This window comes from Pongo abelii, chromosome 10 (genome assembly GCF_028885655.2).
Source record: "Pongo abelii isolate AG06213 chromosome 10, NHGRI_mPonAbe1-v2.0_pri, whole genome shotgun sequence".
In the NCBI taxonomy this organism is placed as follows: domain Eukaryota; kingdom Metazoa; phylum Chordata; class Mammalia; order Primates; family Hominidae; genus Pongo; species Pongo abelii.
In genome coordinates this window covers 52,056,690-52,077,121 of record NC_071995.2, presented here as the reverse complement: position 1 = coordinate 52,077,121, position 20,432 = coordinate 52,056,690, and the positions used below count along the sequence as shown (strand labels likewise).

The following is a 20,432-nucleotide window of genomic DNA, read 5'->3' as shown; positions in this document are numbered from 1 at the left end:
TTGACCTACAGCAAGGTTTCTCAGCGTTAGCACTGTTGATATTTTGAGGCAGATAATTCTTTGTTGAGGGTGCTCGGGGTGTCCTGTGCATAGTAAAATATTTAGCAACATTCCTGGCCTCTACCCACTGTATGCCAGTAACATCGCATCTCTTGCCACATCCCCATTTGTGACAGATTGTTTCCAGACACTGCCAAATGTCCGGGGAGGTAGGGATGGGGGATAAAATCTCCCTCAGTTGAAAACCATTCATTTAAAATACTGGAGTATGCAGGGCACAGATTCGTGATCCTGTAGTCCCAGCTGCTCTGGAAGCTGAGGCTGAGGTAGGAGGCTTGAGTTCAGGAGGTCAAGGCTGCAGTGTGAGATGATTATGCCTGTGAATAGCCACTGCATTCCAGTCTGGGCAGCACAACAAGATCCCATTGCTAAAAAAATAAAAATAGAACGCTAGAGTTTTATTATTTTTTCAAAATCCATTATTTTACCAATTGGAAAATAGGTAAAGGTGAGAAGATGGTTGAAATGTTTAGGGAGTGGCCTTTGGTAAATGGATCACTAAATCCTGATGTTTATCTCCTTAGATACAGAATTGATCATTGTTCCATTTAATAAAAGGAAATTTTTATTAAAATTTTTACCACTTGGTCTGGCGCCGGTGGCTCATGTCTGTAATCCCAGCACTTTGGGAGGCCGAGGTGGGTGGATCACTTGAGGCCAGGAGTTTGAGACCAGCCTGGCCAACATGGTGAAACCCATCTCTACTAAAAACAAAAATTGGGCCGGGCGCAGTGGCTCATGTCTGTAATCCCAGCACTTTGGTAAGCCGAGGCGGGTGGATCACTTCAGGTCAGAAGTTTGAGACCGGCCTGGCCAACATCGTGAAACCCTGTCTCTACTAAAAATACAAAAAATTAGCCAGGTGTGGTGGCGGGTGCCTGTAATTCCAGCTACTTGGGAGGCGGAGTCAGGAGAATTGCTTGAACCCAGGAAGCAGAGGTTGCAGTGAGCCGAGATTGCACCACTGCACTCCAGCCTGGGCGACAGAGCGAGACTGCGTCTCAAAACAAAAAAACAAAACAAAACAAACCCCAATAATTAGCCAGTCATGGTGGTGGGTGCCTGTAATCCCAGCTACTCAGGAGGCTGAGATGGGATAATCACTTGAACCTGGGAGGCAGAGTTTGCAGTGAGCCGAGATCATGCCATTGCACCCCAGTCTGGGCAACAGAGTGAGACCTTGTCTCAGAAAAAAAAGTTTTTACCACTTTTTGCAGCTTAAACTTACACATACGATTGATTGCATCTTGTCCTCGTTTGGCTTCCTAAAATAACGGCAAATATGTTTTTGAAGAAGGTAGACTTTGCCTCACATCCTTCTTTTTCACTTGATTCTAGCTAGCCTCTTTCCTGGGATTCTTTTGGATCCACATCTCAAAACTTTTTTGACCTCAATAAGAAATATATTTTACACTAATCCTGTACACACATTGAAACAGATTTCACTAAACAAATGTGCAGAGTACCCTGATATTCTTTTGTCTGCAGTATACTATTTCATTGTCTTAAGCAGTCAATTTCCACTGAACTGATTTCACAGCTGTTTATACCCAGGGTTTTGGGGGGAAAAAGACTGCTGATCTGAACAATAGGTCACCAAATCATGCCAACTTTGATTACTTTCTGAGTCAGTTCCTTCCATCTCCAGCCCTAGCCTCTTGTACAGATGGTCCCTTGCTTGTGATATTTCGACTTAAGATTTTTCACCTTTACGATGGTGTGGAAAGCAATTTGCGTTCAGTAGAAACCATATTTCAAGTATCCACATAACCATTCTGTTTTTCACTTTCGGTACAGTAATCAACCAATTAGAGATATTCAACACTTTATTATAAAATAGGCTTTGTGTTAGGTGATTTTTGTCCAACAGTAGGCTAATGTAAGTATTCTGAACACATTTAAGGTAGGCTAGGCTAAGCTATGATGTTCAGTAGATTAGGTGTAGGAAATGAATTTTCAATTTTTCATATTTTCAACCTATGATGGGTTTATCAGGATGTAACCCCATCAAGGAGTATCTATGTAAACAGATTAAGCAGTGACCCGTTATTTGGTGTTTTTAGTCATGTGTTTTACTTTGAAAGATTATAGGAGCCAAACCGAGACTTTCTAGTTTACTGTGGTGTGCAAGTGAAAACTGCTTGTTTTATTGTGAAGTCTCACAATGGTTAAAGAGGGAAAACAATAAAAATATTGCAAAATGTCTCCCAATGTGATAGGTTTTGTTTTTTTTTTTTTGGGAGGGAGTCTCGCTCTTGTTGCTCAGTTTGGAGTGCAGTGGCACGATCTTGGCTCACCTCAACCTCCGCCTCCCGGATTCAAGCAATTCTCCTGCTCCAGCCTCCTGAGTAGCTGGGATTACAGGCCTACGCCCGGCTAATTTTTAGTAGAGACGGGGTTTCTCCATGTGGGTCAGGCTGGCCTCGAACTCCTGACCTTAGGTGATCCGCCTGCCTTAGCCTCCCAAAGTGCTGGGATTACAGGCGTGAGCCACTGTGCCCAGCCTCCAATGTGATAGTTAATAGCTATGATGAACTTTTCTCTCTGGTGGTGAAATTTTAGTGGGTAATTTTTCATGGAAATTCTGGTACTATCACAGAGTTAGAAATCCCAACTTCCAATGTGATACGTGTTGGGCCTCCAATTACAGAAGTTATAACGCTTGTGCTTAGAACTTAGAGACATACTGGCTGGGCGCAGTGGCTCATGCCTGTAATCCCAGCACTTTGGGAGGCCGAGGTGGGCAGATCATGAGTTCAGGAGATTGAGACCATCCTGGCTAACACGGTGAAACCCCATCTTTACTAAAAATACAAAAAATTAGCCGGGCGTGGTGGCATGCACTTGTAGCCCCAGCTACTCTGGAGGCTGAGGCAGGAGAATTGCTGAGCCTGGGAGGGGGAGGTTACAGTGAACCGAGATTGCACCACTGTACTCCAGCCTGTGTGACAGAGCGAGACTGCCTTAAAAAAAAAACAAAACAAAAACTTAGAGACATAACTACTATTGCAACCAAATCTAAAAGGGGTGTTTACTAAAGGGGAATATATTTTTTCACTGTTCTGTCTGAAAACTAGTAAGTGGAAAGCTTCAATTTGGGTAGTAGGTAAGCAGGATGATAGTTGGGGAAAGAAAGAGTGAGCCTACATTTGAAGCGGCTGGATTTGTATATGGCTAGGGAAATTCTGGAGATTCTAAGAGCCCTTAACAATACTCTAGAAAAGAGAAAGGTTTGATATCAGGGTACAAAGATTTTTGAGGAAGACCAAGTCGTTTTTTGCTTCTATTGAGATTTGTTTGTTTTTGAGACAGAGTTGCGCTCTGTCACCCAGGCTAGAGTGCAGTGGCGTGATCTTGGCTCACTGCAACCTCTGCCTCCCGGGTTCAAGCAATCCTCCTGCCTCAGCCTCCCGAGTAGCTGGGACTACAGGCGCGTGCCACCATGCCTGGCTAATTTTTTTGTATTTTTAGTAGAGACAGGGTTTCAACGTGTTAGCCAGGATGGTCTCAATCTACTGACCTCATGATCCAACCGCCTCGGCCTCCCAAAGAGTTGGGATTACAGACATGAGCCACTGTGCCCAGCTCTATTGAGGTCTTTAACCACATAGCATGATTTCCATATCTTATTGGTATAGCCCATTTAATTAATAACTGTCCTGGTAAAGCATTTCTAGTCTTTATTTTGTCCTTTTACTTAGATTATTTTTATTTCCATTCACCTTACATGAAACTGGGCCTAAAGCTGTGTTATGGATATTGATTTTAAAAGTGATAAATTACAACATGAGATACCACTTGACTCAGTATGGCTGTTTACATATCTGCTATTCGTGAACTTGGACTCTGGGCAATCATCTTTTTCTCCTGACATAAACTTTTATTTTTCTTCCTTGCTTATAGAGAATGATTTTAACTGATCATTGTACTAATAGGAAGGAGTCCAGGTCATCCTGAGAAGAATTCGCTTGTCCAGAGTCCAAGATGCAGATTTGTTGGATTTCTGTAAGCCACTCGAAGCCACATATTCATTTCTGATGACAGCTTTACACTTGTGCTGGAAGAACACCCACTGTGACAACTGCTGCCTATGTTTAGTCTGTCCAGGAGCTCTACCAACTAGCATGTTTGCAGAAAAACCTACACTGTTCTTGTTAGCAGCTATGTAAATATTAGATCTTTCTGAGTTTCTCTTCTCAGATCTGCCAATTTCTTTGGGGCAAATTGTATCCTGCAGTAGCCTCAATTTACCCTTTGAAATGAGGGATTAAAGGTTTTAGACATTCTTTGGGTTATCTGAAACACAATTCTTTTTGGATCAGTAATGTTTTATATATGTCCACTTTATGATTTTTAAAATTTTATTCCCCCGTGTATTAGTTTCCTGTGGGTGCTATAACAAATTACCACAGACTTGGTGGTTTAAAACAAGAGGAATTTATTCTTCTCAATTTTGGAGCCCAGAAGTCTGCAATCAAGATATTGAGGCCCCTCTGGAGGCTCTAGGAGAGAGACTGTTCTTTGCCTCTTTTAGCTTCTGATTATGGTCAGCATTCCTTGGCATATCTCTCTGCTCTGTTTTCACATTGTCTTCTCTTTTGAGTACTTGAGTCAGAACTCTCCCTCTACCTGTGTATTATAAGGATACATATGATTGCAATTAAGAAACCACTTGGATGAACCAGGATAAATTTCTCCAATCGTATCTTTTAATTCAACCTGAGAGAGCAGATTTAAAATATATTTTATTCCTAAAATGGCAGGTCCCTGAAAAAAAAATGTAGATTCATGTTTATTTTATTTTGAGACAGAGTCTCACTTTGTCACCCAGTCTGGAGTGCATTGGTGTGATTTTGGCTCACTGCAACCTCTGCCTCCCAGGTTCAAGCTATTCTCCTGCCTCAGCCTCCTGAGTAGCTGGGATTACAGGCGCCTGCCACCGTGCCCAGCTAATTTATGTATTTTTGATAGAGACAGGATTTCACCATTTTGCCAGGCTGGTCTTGAACCCTTGACCTCAGGTGATCCGCCTGCCTCAGCCTCCCGAAGTGCTGGGATTACAGGCATAAGTCACCGCGCCCGGCCAGATTCATCTTTTAATCACATCTTTTGCTATATAAAATAACATTTACAGGTTCAAGGGATTAAGATATGAATCTCTTCGGGGGAGGGCCATCATTCAGACCACTACACATTGGTTCCCTAACCTCTACCCAAATAGATTTGAGCTAATTCAGAAAAGAAAAGGTTATTTTTAAAGAAACAGAGGCAAGTGAAAAAAGGCTCAGAAACCTGGGTTCTTGTCCTGCCTCTGCCATTATCTAGTGGTGTAACCATGGGTGAGCCATTTGCCCTCTTTAGTCCTTAGTTTCTTCATCTTATAGGGAAGGAGTTGGATAAGTGATTGTTAACAAGCCTTCCAGACCTAAGACTTTATGAAGTGATTCCTAAGTCATCTTGGAGTTTGTTTTTTAAATCAATAATTTAAAATGTGAATCAAAACATTACAAATTACAACATTTTGGGTGAGGGTGGTCCTGTTCTTGCCTAGGACTTGAAGGATGGAAGACTGAGCTGTTGGCTGACTGTCAACTCCTTGGGGTATTAACGCAGGATAACTAACCTGTATTTGTTAGCTGTGTGCTTAAATCTTTTTGAAGAAAAGATTTTCTACAAGGGATGTAACAGACTAGCTGGAACATTTTCACTATATTTCTAGTGAGACTATAGACTGTGTAGCCTGGATTTTCTTTCCAGTAGTAGTAGTTCATCAAAATTAAACACTGACAGATTTTTTTCTACCTGAAACTAGGTCATAGAGTAAAAATTTTCACTTGCAGTCTTACTCTTCAGACTCACTGAATGCCTGTTCCATCCTATTTCATTGCTAGGAAGGACACTAGATAAAGCCATGAGCTTGAGATGGTGTACTTGAAAGGACCATTTCAAGATCAGGTTTTATAACACACTCATTATTTATTTCTTCTGTGGAGAGGAGGAACCAAATTGGATTCAAGTATTTTTCTGATAGTAATCTATGTTTCTTAGAATAAAGCAAGTTCATATCTGAGCCAGAGGGCATAATTATGTCAGAATAAAATATAATTATGTCGGAATAAAATACCCTGTACTAAAGAGGTCAACTAACAGGCTGGGAAATCTTAAGTTTTGTTTTTAAGACAAATCCTTGAACTCTCTGTGCCTCGTTTCTCATCCCTAAATATGTACAACTCACCTCACAGGGAGTTGTGGAGGGTAATATACTGCTAATTTGTTCAGTGTTTCGCAACAATAAATTATGCCTAAGATCTGATAAAACATAGCAAACCTCATTTATATAAGTAGAGACAAGCATAGATAAGACTTACAGATAATAAGGAAAATTCATTAAAATTTTTTTAACTTCCTTGATTATTAAACATTTTTCCTTCTGTTTCCTATATATTTTCCAAAGTATTTTCCTATTGTTTTTCCATAGTAGACTTATGAGATAGGGCAAATAACAAACACCAGGTTACATAATAAATGAATAAATCTATCAAGCGGACATAACAATCCTAAATGTCCTAAAAGCTAATAATAAAGCTTCAACATACACAAAGGAAAACAGAAATGAAGTAACAAGCCAGGTGCAGTGGCTCATGCCTGTAATCCCAGCACTTTGGGGGGCTGAGGTGGGTGGATTACCTGAGGTCAGGAGTTCCAGACCAGCCTGGCCAACATGGTGAAACCCTGTCTACTAAAAATACAAAAATTATCTGGGCATGGTGGCGTGCGCCTGTAATCCCAGCTACTTGGGAGGCTGAGGCAAGAGAATCACTTGAACCTGGGAAGTGGAGGTTGCAGTGAGCTGAGATCGCGCTACTGCACTCCAGTCTGGGTGACAGCAAGACTCTGTCTCAAAAAAAGAAAAGAAAAAGGAAATAACAGACATCTGCAGTTATATTTGGAAATTTCAGTGCCTCTCAGTAATTGATAAAACAGGTAGATGAAATCAGTAAGGAAACAGAAGACTTGAACAACACTACCAACAACCTGATACAATTGACATTTATAGAATAGTACAAGCAACAACAGAATACGTGTGCTTTTCAAGTGCACATGGAACATTTACACAGACAGTTTATCTTCTGGGTCAATAAGTCTCAAGTTCAAAAGGATTCAATCATAAAGGTTTTTCTTTGAAAATTTAAACAGGCTCTTGTTCTGTCACCCAAGCTGGAGTGCAGTGACACAATCAACTCACTGCAGCCTGAAACTCCTGGGCTCAAGTGATCCTCCTGCCTCAGCCTTCTGAAAAGCTGGGACCACTGGCATGTGCCACCATGCTCAGCCACCCACCCTTTTTTCTTTTTTTGTAGAGACAGGGTCTCGTTATGTTGCCCAGATTGGTGTCAGATCCCTGGGCTCAAGTGATCCTCTCATCTCAGCTTCCTAAAGTGCTGGTATTACAGGCATGAGCCACTGTGCTTGGCCAAGGTATGTTTATTTCCTGATCATAGTGCAATTAAATAAAAAATCAGTAACAAAGACATCAAGAAAAATCCCTAAATATTTTGAAATTACACAACACACTTTAAAGTAACCCACCTACAAAGAGGAAATTGCAAAGAAAACTAATACTTGGAACTGAATGAAAATGAAAAGATGATATATCAAAACTTTTAGAATGAGTCTGGGTGCTGTGACTGATTCCGGTAAACCCAACACTTTGAGAAGCTGAGGCGAGAGGATCACTTGAGCCCAGGAGTTCAAGACCAGTCTGGGCAACATATTGAGACCTAGTCTCTAGAAAAAATAAAGTATCCAGGAATGGTGGTTTGCCAGTAGTCCCAGCTAGTTGGGAGGCTGAGGTGGGACGCTTACTGGAGCCTGGGAGATCAAGGCTGCAGTGAGCTGTGATCCTGCCACTGCACTTGAGCCTGGGTGACAGAGACCCTATCTCAACAAGAAAACAAAACAAAATTGTGGGATGCAGTTAAGGCAGTGCTTAAAGGGAAATGTATAGCATTAAGTACTTTAACAACAAAAGCAGGTCACTGACAGGTTTGGCCCTGTGAACCTAGAAAAAGAACAAATTAAATCCAAAATAAACAGAAGAAAATAGTAATGATAAAAGCAGCAATTAATGGGATATAGAACAATAGAGAATAGAAAAAAACGGAAAGTTCTTTGAAAAGATCAATAAAATTGATAAATCAGGAAAAAAGATACTAATTAACAATATTAGGAATAAGGAATATCACTACTGATCCTACAGATAATAAGGGAATATTTTGAAAAACGATATGAATACATTCAATGTCTTAGTTGAAGTTAGTAACTTCCTTGAAGACAAACTATCAAAACTCACTTAAATACAGAACCTTGGGTGGGCATGGAGGCTTACACATGTAATCTCAACATTTTGGGAGGCCAAGAGTTCAAGACCAGCCAAGGAAACATAATGAGACCTCTCTACAGGCAAAAAGAAGAAAACATCAGAACCTTACTAGCCCTATCTCTATTAAGGAAAAGGGATTTTTAGATAGAAATAATCCCACAAAGAAAACGCCAGGCCCAGGCCAAGCGTGATGGCTCATGCCTGTAATCCTAGCACTTTGGGAGGCTGAGGTGGGCGGATCACGAGGTCAAGAGTTCAAGACCAGCCTGGCTAGCATGGTGAAGCCCCATCTCTACTAAAAATACAAAAATTAGCCAGGCATGGTGGTGTGCTCCTGTAGTCCCAGCTACTCAGGAGGCTGAGGCAGGAGAATCGCTTAAACCCCGGAGGCGGAGGGTGCAGTGAGCTGAGATTGCACCACTGCACTCCAGCCTGGGCAACAGAGCAATCTCTGTCTCAAAAGAAAAAGAAAACTCTGAGCCCAGATGGCTTCACTGAAGAATTTTACCAAACCTTTTAGGAAGAAATACCAATTTTATACAACAAACTTCCAGAAAACAGAAGCAGGAACGCTTAAAACAGTCATTTATTTATTTTGAGACGGATCCTCGCTCTGTCACCCAGGCTGGAGTGCAGTGGTGCAATCTCGACTCACTGCAACCTCCGCCTCCTGGGGGGTTCAAGCGATTCTCCTGCCTCAGCCTTCTGAGTAGCTGGGACTATAGGCACGTGCCACAACGCCTGGCTGATGTTTTGTAGTTTTAGTAGAGACAGGCTTTCACCATGTTAGCTAGGATGGTCTCTTTCTCCTGACCTCGTGATGCACCCACCTCAGCCTCCCAAAGTGCTGGGATTACAGGTGTGAGCCACTGTGCCTGGCCCAAAACAGTTATTTTTAACTTCATCTACTATCAGACATTTAACTTCTATTTGCTTTATATTTTTCAAGTATTTTCTTGTTTTTCCCACAACAGATGTTTAAGTAGGGCTAATAACTAACACCCATGAGAGTCAATGAAATTGTCCAATTTGACCTTTTAATGATCTAGTTGGGTTAGGACCCACATGTACTTATTCCTGTCCTGATCTTTCCACTATTGACAAGTTACCTTTTACCTTTTCTGTAACAACCTTTGGAGAAGGTGCTAACTTGACCAAGGAGAAACTTCAAAAATCCTCGCCTTAACTGGAAACTGGAATAGACTGTGCTCATGCAATGCTTGACACTTTTTAGGCCCTCAATAAATATCCCATAATCAACCAATTTTAGAGCAAGGATCAGAATTACTATATTAATCATGTCTTTGGCATAGGATTTGAATTGGGAATGTAGTTGGAAATTGGACAAAAAGGGAGTCAGAAAAATCTCATGTAACACATCAAAACACTCACTTGAAGAGCTGGGTGGTCTGAGATTGCCCATCCCTTAAGCCATTTATCTGATGCCTTTCTTTGCATTTAACTATCAATATAGCTGAAGTGTAGAGCACACTTTTATGATATTGTGGCATAGTAACTCAACTTAAATGTCAATAGAGACACTTGAAAAGACCTGCAAGGTTCGATAACTTCTGGTGTGGGTTTGTTTCTCCTGTCATCACCCATTATGTATTTTTTTACAGCTTTTAAATTTCCACAGAGAGAAATTGGTCAGGATCATAATACATGGCCCAGGAGCTGCCAAGGATACCCTTGTATTTTTTTTGTTTGTTTGAGATGAAGTCTCGCTCTGTCGCCCAGGCTGGAGTGCAATGGCGCAATCTTGGTTCACTGTAACCTCCATCTCCCGGGTTCAAGCGATTCTCCTGCCTTAGTCTCCTGAGTAGCTGGGATTACAGGCGCCCACCACCACGCCTGACTGATTTTTGTATTTTTAGTAGAGATGGGGTTTCGCCATGTTGGCCAGGCTGGTCTCGAACTTCTGGCTTCAAGTGATCTGCCTGCCTCCGCCTCCCAAAGTGCTGGGATTATAGGCGTGAACCACCATGCCCAGCCAAATGTCTTCTTTAAACTCATGCTAAGAAAAAAATTGTCTGCTGTGTGCTGTGGCTCACACCTGTAATCCCAGCACTTTGGGAGGCCGGGGTGGGGGGATCACGACACGAGGTCAGGAGATCAAGACCATCCTGGCTAACATGGTGAAACCCCGTCTCTATTAAAAATACACACAAAAAATTAGCCGGGCGTGGTGGCGGGCGCCTGTAGTTCCAGCTACTTGGGAGGCTGAGGCAGGAGAATGGCATGAACCCAGGACGTGGAGCTTGCAGTGAGCCAAGATCGTGCCACTGCACTCCAGCCTGGGCGACAGAGCTAGACTCCGTCTCAAAAAAAAAAAAAAAAGAAAGAAAAATTGCCAGACTTAACACAGGCTCTTCGTTAAAATGGATGATATTGTTGAAATGACCTGAAGGAGCCTTTGTAACCCTTAAGCTACTGATGTCTAAAATCTGTAAGCTAGATGATGCCATGGTAAGGACTGAGTCTTAATTTTATGGCTGATGTTTGGAAAATGCTTTATGACCATAATTTTATTTGGGGATGAGCATTTTCAGTATTCTTTTAATTCTTCCATATTTTGTGAACATGATCTGCCTAAGTGGTATGTATAAATCTAAGATTCATGATAATCTACTCAAATGTTGCTGTTACCCATTTTTCTCAAGATTTACTTATGATGGAATTGCCAGGTTCTTTGTGAAAGGTGACGAGGTCTCCAAATTCATGTTTCATTACACTTAAGAGGAGTGGATGTGAGATTAACACCCACCTGAGAGTGTGGTGCCTTGAGATGAGTTCAGTACATTTCCAAGGATAAAGTTGTTGGAAAACACCATCCGGAAGGCATTTTCCCATGGTGGTGCCAAATTCTGCTTTCTCATAAATCTTGAAACAATTGGATATTTAACCTCTTGCCCAGTGGTAGGTTTAGGTGTACCCTAACTAAATTTAAAGAAAACTGATACTTTTTTTTTTAGATAGGGCAACATCTTATTCTATAAAATAGAATGCGTGTTTCTGAAAACTGATAGTTGAGAGAAGAAATTGAGTGGATTTTAATAAGAGGGTGAAAAAAAAATCCAATATAAAATGATGAGCTATCAAGCAAGAATTTTTGTGTTACTGCTAAATGTACCAGTTTACCAGACTGGTACCTTCAAGCAATTCTGAAAATTGAGTCTTGTAGCCCACATTCATTTGTAATATATTGGTAATCAGAGCTTGGGGGACATACAACCAAATGGAATTTATAGGGCAGCCTTTATCGTCATTTAGAATGTGTATATATACAATTATTATTTTAAATATTAGGGAGGTCTCACTATGTTTGTTCATGCTGGTCTTCAACTCTGTGCCTAAGCTGTCCTCCTGCCTCAACTTCCCAAATTGTTGGGATTATAGGTGTAAGCCATGGCACCTAGCCAAGTATATGTTTTTATTTTTATTTTTTTATTTTTTTTTATTGTTTTGAGATGAAGTCTCGCTCTGTCGCCTAGGCTGGAGTGCAGTGGCGGGATCTCAGCTCACTGCAACCTCTGCTTCCCAGGTTCCAGCAATTCTCCTGCCTCAGCCTCCTGAGTAGCTGGGATTACAGATGCCCACCACCATGCCCGGCTAATTTTTGTATTTTTAGTAGAGACGTGGTTTCGCCATGTTGGCCAGGCTGGTCTTGAACTCCTAACCTCAGGTGATCTGCCTCCCAAAGTGCTGGGATTACGGGGTGAGCCACGGCACGCAGCTGTTTTTATCTAAAAGAACAAAAGGCCCTTCCTTGCTCAGTGTAGCAGGAGGTTTCGCCTGATTTTTTTTTTTAAAGACAGAGTCTGCCTCTGTTGCCCAGGCTGGAATGCAGTGGCACCATCTCCGCTCACTGCAACCTCCACCTCCCAAGTTCAAGCGCTTCTCCTGCTTAAGCCTCCTGAGTAGCTGGGATTATAGATGTGCACCGCCTTACCTGGCTGATTTTTGTATTTTTAGTAAAGATGGGGTTTCACCATGTTGGCCACGCTGGTCTTGAACTCCTGACGTCAAGTGATCTGCCTGCCTCAGCCTCCCAAAGTGCTGGGATTACAGCCGTGAGCCGTTGTGCCCAGCCTCTTGGCCTGATTTTTAAAGGATCATGAACTAGAGCTGTGCTAGCCAATGGGAGAACATTTCTTGCCTCCATGCTCTCTTCTATTAATAAAGTTTGTGTTGTCTATATGTGGCTTGTTAATGATAGGGGTGTTAACGACCATAGTTAATCTTTCTCTTCAACTCTTTCCTAATCTAGTCTCTTAAATAGACATTTAAAAAGCTTTTAACTCCTCTTGAATTGGGTGCTCATGGGCTTTTGGTGGAGGTGGAGTGATAGTTATCAGCCCATTTAACAAAACCTGAGACAGCCAGGACAGCTGTAATGTGCATCTCTATGCTGTGTTTTTGTTAAAATGCCACATGGCTAATACTTTGGAAATCATAAATCCACTGCAAGAAAACATCTTTATAGAGGATATTTTAGTTTTGTGCTGTTTGTGTTACATACCTAAAACCATCAGTACTTCAAGCTCCATAAAGAGCAAGGAACATAGAGCAGATTAAAATGTTTCTTTAAGTTTGGTTTATTTTCATCTGTTTTATTTGCTGCAATAAGGCTATATAGAGGATGCCTTGAAGACAGTGCTGTAGCTGACAATTTAATCTTCACCTAAGCCACTTTCTCCCTAAGGGCCTTAAGGAGAAGTGGGAATTTCGCAAGTCTGGGCCAACTGCAACCACTCATCAATGGCATATTTAATTAATCCATGTGATAGGGAGCTTTGCATATGCACTGTCCTCTGCTCTTTAACCCTGGCTTACTTCCTAAAGGATTTTGCCTAGTTAGGGGGCTTATAGAATTTATGTTGAAACTCTACAATGGAGAGCTCGTTGATTATGCATCTTGACATTTGGTTTGATTACCATCTTTAAATAATTCAGTGGGTAGTTCAGTGAGGCAGCTTACCAATTGGCTTTTTTTTTTTTTTTTTGAGATGGAGTTTCACTCTTGTCTCCCAGGCTAGAGTACAGTGGCGCGATCTTGGCTCACTGCAACCTCTACCTCCCAGATTCAAGCAATTCTCCTACCTCAGCCTCCCCAGTAGCTGGGAATACAGGCACCTGCCACCACACCTGGCTAATTTTTGTATTTTTAGTAGAGACGGGGTTTCGCCATGTTGGCCAGCCTGGTCTCAAACTCCCGACCTCAGGTGATCCACCCACCTTGGCCTCCCAAAGTGCTGGGATTACAGTCGTGAGCCACTGCGCCCGGCTAGCTTTCATTCTTAATAAAAAGAAAGCTTAGTGAAAGATCTAGAATTATGTGTACTTATGCTCATAAGTGGTGATGAAAATAAAATGACTATAACAAGATGTAAGAAAAGCCACCAGAATTGGTATTGAGAAGTAGTGACTGCTTTGTGGGGGTAAGGCAGGAGGATTGCTTCAGCCCAGGAGTTTGAGACCAGCTTGGGCAACACAGTGAGACTGCATCTCACCAAAAAATAAAAAAATGTAGCCAGGCATGGTGGCGTGCCCCTGTGGTCCCAGCTGCTCAGGAGGCTGAGGTGAGAGGATTGCTTGAGCCCAGGAATTTGAGACTGCAATAAACTGTCTGCACCACTGCACCGCAGCCTGAACAACAGAACGAGGCCCTGTCTTAGAAAAGTAATGACTGGAGGGATGAGAGTAGAACCTGAACTGGACAAAGCAGACAGATACCAGGGACCCTATGTGGGTTCTTCCAGGATTAAATGGTCAACGTTGAGGGCTAACTATTACCTCTTTTTTATTTGAGATGGAATCTCACACTGTCTCCCAGGCTGGAGTGCAGTGGTGCGATCTCGGCTCACTGCAAGCCCCATCTCCTGGCTTCACACCATTCTTTTGCCTCAGCCTCCCCAGTAGCTGGGACTACAGGCTCCTGCCACCCCGCCCGGCTAATTTTTTGTATTTTTAGTAGCGATGGGGTTTCACCATGTTAGCCAGGATGGTCTCGATCTCCTGACCTCGTGAGCCACCGCGCCTGGCCTTTTTTTTCTTTTTTTTTTTCTTTTTTGAGATAGAGTCTTGCCCTGTTGCCCAGGCTGGAGTGCAGTGGCGCAATCTCAGCTCACTGCAACCTCCGCCTCCTGTTGAAGCAATTCTCCTGCCTCATCCTCCTGAGTAGCTGGGATTACAGGTGCGTAAGTGCCTCAGCCTCCCGAGTAGCTGGGATTACACCACGCCTGACTAATTTTTTTGTGTCTTTAATAGAGACGGGGTTTCACCATGTTGGCCAGGCTGGTCTCAAACTCCTTAACTCATGGTCCACCTGCCTCGGCCTCCCCAAGTGCTAGGATTACAGGCGAGAGCCACTGTGCTGGCCTACCTCTTGTTTTTCTGGGTTGCCCTAGCTTGCTTGTGATGCCCTCTCTGTAATTGCTGGGGACTGATAAGTTTGTTTTTTTTGTTTTTTTTTTTTGAGACAGAGTTTTGCCCTTGTTGCCCAGACTGGAGTGCAGTGGCTCGATCTCGGCTCACTGCAACCTCCACCTTCTGGGTTCAAGTGATTCTCCTGCTTCAGCCTCCCAAGTAGCTGAGATAACAAGTGCCTGCCACCACGCCTGGCTAATTTTTGTATTTTTAGTAGAGACAGGATTTCACCATGTTGGCCAGGTTGGTCTGGAACTCCTGACCTCAGGAGATCTGCCCGCCTTGGCCTACCAAAGTGCTGGGATTACAGGCGTGAGCCCCTGCGCCCAGCCTCTTTTCTCATCTCAATGGGCCTTAGGTGCTGTAATCTATCTATAGTTATTGGTAGCTTTACCAGATAGTTCCTATGTATATTTAAGAGAGAAGGCTGAGAGCTGTTATGCCTGAAAGACTAGAAATTTGAGAAGCTGCTCACCCTTTCCCTTGGAGATTTCCACAAGGATAAGGTTGTGTTCAGAGGCTCATCTTCTTTTCCTCTGTCATGGTATTGGGATTCTACCTTAATCACTCCATCATCCTGCCAGCCATGTCTCATTTCTCATGCTGGAAAGCTCCCTCCTCCTAAGCTCAGTGTGAACCACCAGTCTTGATGCTTTATCTGGTCCAGGCTCTAGCCCTTAAATTGTTTGACTGGCTTTGTGTTTCATTTGACCCTAATACTCCGGGTCGCATTGTCTAAAAGAGAATTATGTCCCCTCCGATGTCTGAGTGCATTTCTCATTTCTTACTGCTGCTCCTGAGGAGATCTGTAACTTCAAGGTTAAGATAAGACACATTCCATCAGAACTATGTCGTCATCCTTGCCAGCTTCTGATCTGTGACTGTCTAGGAGATTTACAAGACAATTGCATGCCATCCTTTAAAGAATATTATGGTTGTACTCTGACTCCTGGCATCAGGCCCAATTCGATTTGTCAGTGGTTACAAAACCCATTTCCCAAAAAGAAAAGGACCTCAGCCCATGTGCCCTTTAGGCAGTTCTTAAGGGTGGAAAGGAGGGAATTGAATTCAATCTTTATTTCCTGATGTTTTGTGGGGAGGGGCGGACACCAGAATATTTTTGTCTCTTTCCTCATTAAATTCACTTTTCTTTCTCTGAAAGGTTTCACCAAAATGTTAGTATTGCTGTCATTCTTTCCTGTTCCTTATTCCTTCACAGAGTTACTATTAGTCTTTTCGTTCTGCCGTCTTTAAAGTTTGTCTGAGTTTTAAGGAATAAGTATTTTGCCCTTGAGAGAGAACATACCTACCCTGTTCTCTGAAGGTTTATTCATTTTCCAGTGCCTAGTTAACGAAGACGCTGTTCCTCTTTTTCTTGCTATCTACTAATGTGTTGAGCTGCAGGAGTTACTGCATGTGGTATGGTTTACTAGCTTAGGAATTTGGAAGGTGACATATTTTCTTCTGCTGTTGTATTCAGCCCTGACATATTTTTACAGAAGGTTCTCTTTGGGGGACTTAATAGATCTTTGGTTTCAACATAAACTCACTTTTTCCCTAGGAGGTAGGTAGGGCAGGTAGTACAGATTTATTTAGCCCGTTTAAATGATGCCGGGGTTAGATGGAAAATCTATTTACTCAAGATAACACATGGCAAGTTAATCAGAGTCAGGATCCTATTTAAATGTTTGGTATTGTTTTCATATCCCTTAATTATGAAAAGTTTAAAACAAAAGTTAAGAAGAGTTGAAAAATGCCATTTTTAATTGGAGGTTTGCTGATGATCTATTCAAATCTGAGGAAATCTTTTGTAATTAAAAAATTTCTGGCCGGGCGCAGTGGCTCATGCCTGTAATCCCAGCACTTTGGGAGGCCCAGGCGGGCGGATCACAAGATGAGGAAATCAAGACCATCCTGGCCAACATGATGAAACCCCATCTCTACTAAAAATATAAAAATTAGCTGGGCGTGGTGGCGCATGCCTGTAATCCCAGCTACTCGGGAGGCTGAGGCAGGAGAATCCCTTGAACCAGGGAGTTGGAGGTTGCAGTAAGCCGAGATCGCGCCACAGCACTCTAGCCTGGTGACAGAGCGAGACTCCGTCTCAAAAAAAATTTCTACTTTGGTCTTACACCCTACGGTTTCTTCTGTTTGACAGCCATAATAGTCACCATTGTGCTTCTTCTCAACTGAGTTTTTTTTTTTTTTTTTGAGACAGTTTCGCTCTTGTTGCCCAGGCTGGAATGCAGTGGCACAGTCTCGGCTCACTGCAACCTCTGCCTCCCAGGTTCAAGCGATTCTCCTGCTTTAGACTCCCAAGTAGCTGGGATTACAGGCAAGTGCTACTATGCCTGGCTAATTTTTGTATTTTTAGTAGAGATGGGGTTTCACCATGTTGGTCAGGCTGGTCTCGAACTCCTGACCTCAGGTAATCCACCTGCCTCAGCTTCCCAGAGTGCTGGGATTACAGGTGTGAGCCACCGTCCCTGGCTCAACTGAGTTCTTTGCTTTTGATTGTCCCTTTTTCTTACTCTCCTATGGCAGTCACTTCTGGCTTTAAAGTTCCCATATCTATAAAGCAGAGTAGAGTTTTGGAGCCCTCTAAAATGTTCTTTAGAGCCAGAAGAATGGAAAAGTTACAGTATTTCAAGTCTCTATGTATCTTTTTTGTTTATCCTAGTACTCCTTTTCTCACGTATTGAGGCATACTGATACGGAGAGTTGTACATTAATATATCAGGTGATGCATAATTATTTAAAAATCTGTTTTATGACATTATAGAACAACCTAGAAGTGGTTTTAATTTATCAACCATTAGGTTGTGGCAGAACTGCTCTCTCTTTTTTTTTTTTAAGCTTCTTAGGAATTTTTTTCCACCTAGATTTATTTTGTTTTATTTTTTCGAGACAGAGTCTCACTCTTGTCGCTCAGGCTGGAGTGCAGTGGTGCGATCTAGGCTCACTGCAACCTCTGCCTCCTGGGTTCAAGCGATTTCTCCTCCCTCAGCCCCATGAGGAGCTGGGAGTATATGCGCCTGCCACCACGCCTGGCTAATTTTTTTGTATTTTTAGTAGAGATGGGGTTTCACCACGTTGGTCAGGCTAGTCTCTAGTCTCGAGCACCTGACCTCAAATGATTGCCCCGCCCCGGCCTCCCAAAGTTCTGGGATTACAGGCATGAGCCACTGCACCTGGCCCTCCACCTCTAATTTTAGTTAAAAGGGTTTTTTTTTTTTTTTTTGGTTGTTGTTTTGGTAGTGCTTCATGTCTTTGGATTTTGTCTCTAGTAATCCCCCCAAAGAAGGAAAGTTATATAGTGTCTTTAAAATACTTCCCCTCCCCTGTTTCCTGTTATTTTTCCCCTCAAGCAATTTTAATTAACTGTTCTGTGACAGACGGTAAAATGGGATTGCCCAAAGTGCTCTGGTGAGCTGGATTAAGTGATGGGTGGTTTGTACTGATCGTGTTGTAGAAGGATCGAGCCTTTCCCCTCCCCCCTTCAGTTGAGCTGTAATCTTGTTAGATGATCTTAAAATGTTATTGATTAATTCACAGTGCTGTTAGAGGAATAAGCATAAATACTGGATTTAAAACCTAAGAAGTAATTCCCTTGAGCTCTGAATGCCTCAGCCCTGAGGCCAAGAGAGGTACCTTCCAACTTCTCCACCCAGTCTTCACTGAAAAGGAAAGTTAAGCCTTTTAACTTTTCCATTTGCTTCTCCCCCTTAGTGTAGTACTGCTGCCAGTTGCTATGGCAACGGACTGGGACAGCTGCGCAGTGGCGCCCAGGCAGCTGGGTGGGGGCGGGGTAGCTGCCAGCCCGCCAAGACCCAGACCTGGGAGGGGAGGCCCCTCCTGTTAGCCCAGAGGGAAAGAAAGAACTGGGGCGATCCGGTAGGTAAAGGAGGGAACCCCCATTCATTTTCTACCTTTGGGGCTCCTCTTCTGCATGAAGGTATAAAGGGAGATTTTCCTTTTCTCTCCCTCAAAATCAAGAACACATGTAAATCCTTGTTTTTCCTGGTGAGGCAGGGGAGGCCATAGCCACAATGCTTAACTGCATGCATCTAACATGGGGCTGGTTTTAACCCCAGCGCTCTGACCTAAACTGCTCAGCTCCCGGAAATTCCAAGGTGAGTGGGGGTGGGGGTGGGGTACTCTCCCTGGAATATGACATTTCCTGTCTTTGGTGAGGTCGGAGGCTGTTTTATTTTAAATAAACCACATAAGATATTTTCTTGAAGCTTAGGACTCTTCTAAATTCATGGAAAAATTATTTTAACGCCCCCCCTGCACCTACATTTTGCTACTACTTCCTCTTCCAAGTAGAGTATTTTAATAAAAACTTAGTCTTAAGGGCAGTAATGGGTATAGGCAGTTTTTTAGGTGGGCAGACCTATTGCTAATAAGTTCTGGAGATATGGTTTCCAACTATATATTCTTGTAGTAATTTTTAAAATTTTGCTAATTTGAAGTGAATTGATAATTGCCACTTTTTATGTGACTTGAACATCATTCTGAGATTAGTAGTGGGCCCTCCCTGACCCCGTGGTTTTCTGGTCAGGGTGGAAATATTTAGAGGGTGCTGATAAACATTTTTAAAGATTACAGGAAAATAATAATGGAGTTCAGCTAAGAAAACAATTTCTGCTACTCTGTAATCCAGACTGTAGGCACCATTTAGCATGGTTAAGGAAGAATTCTTAAAAATGATTATGGAACAACAACATGGGAATTTTTAAAACTAGATTCTCTGTTGAGTATCCCCTGGTGTGCATATTTCTGAGCTTAACTCAATTTCCATTTGTGTTTCCTTGCTTCAGCTTTCCTTGGGCCTATGAATGGTTCCTCTGTATTTTGAGGAGGCTTCATGTTGATGCTGAGTCTGGGGCCAGACTTCTTTTTCCTCCTCCTCTTCCTTTGGCCCTGAGTCAACTTCAGTTAAGAGGGAGAGGTACCTTCTTAACTATTTGGGTTAGTTGCATCTTGGGAATTACTGAACAATCTAGTGACTAATTTTGAATTTTAGGACTGAAAAATTTTTTCTCCTTTCTGCCTCCCTCCCATCCCCAAATTAGCTTTCTAAAAAGGAAGATTAGTGTGTTTGAGATGTCAGCCTTGCTTTTGTGAGCTGATGGATGCTCTGAAGGGACAAGCTCAATTTGTTTAAGGGAAAGGTACCAAGTCACTGAAAATGTGGTGAAAGATGCCTGAGCAATCCTTTTTTGTGTGCTGGTAAGAGACTGGGCAAGATGCTCAGAGCACAGAAAACTCATATTTTAGTGGCTTTTCTTTTTTCATTTTTATAAAGACCCTTATTCACCTTGGAGAAAAAGGTTTTAATTTTAACTTGGTTGATTTAACTGAAGATTTTGCACATTTCTGTTTTGAGTTCCTGGCTTGTAAACAGTTACAAACATAGCCAGGAATAACATACCACACTACTTGTCTTTTGGAATCTGAAATAGAAGAGTTAGACCGTTGTGCCTTCTAGTAATTTTGGTCTCTTTAGCCGAAGAGAAGGTTGTAATTGAGGAAGTGAAGACTGATTCATTTTTAA

The 20,432-nt window shown here is 42.4% G+C and overlaps 1 protein-coding gene across 5 annotated transcripts in view; it reads left to right on the top strand.

Annotated features, from left to right (window-relative positions):
- Positions 1-20,432, top strand: part of CBX5 (chromobox 5) — a 48,849-nt gene that overhangs the window by 1,889 nt on the left and 26,528 nt on the right. For 2 of the 5 annotated variants that reach the window (XM_063711817.1, XM_002823340.6), the window contains exon 1: positions 18,630-18,766. The exons of 2 other annotated variants lie outside the window; for them this stretch is intronic. The gene's annotated coding sequence lies outside the window, so the exon portion shown is untranslated. Of the gene's footprint in view, positions 1-18,629; positions 19,006-20,432 lie in introns of those variants that run through there. One more of the 5 variants, XM_054528071.1, reaches the window with a different exon arrangement.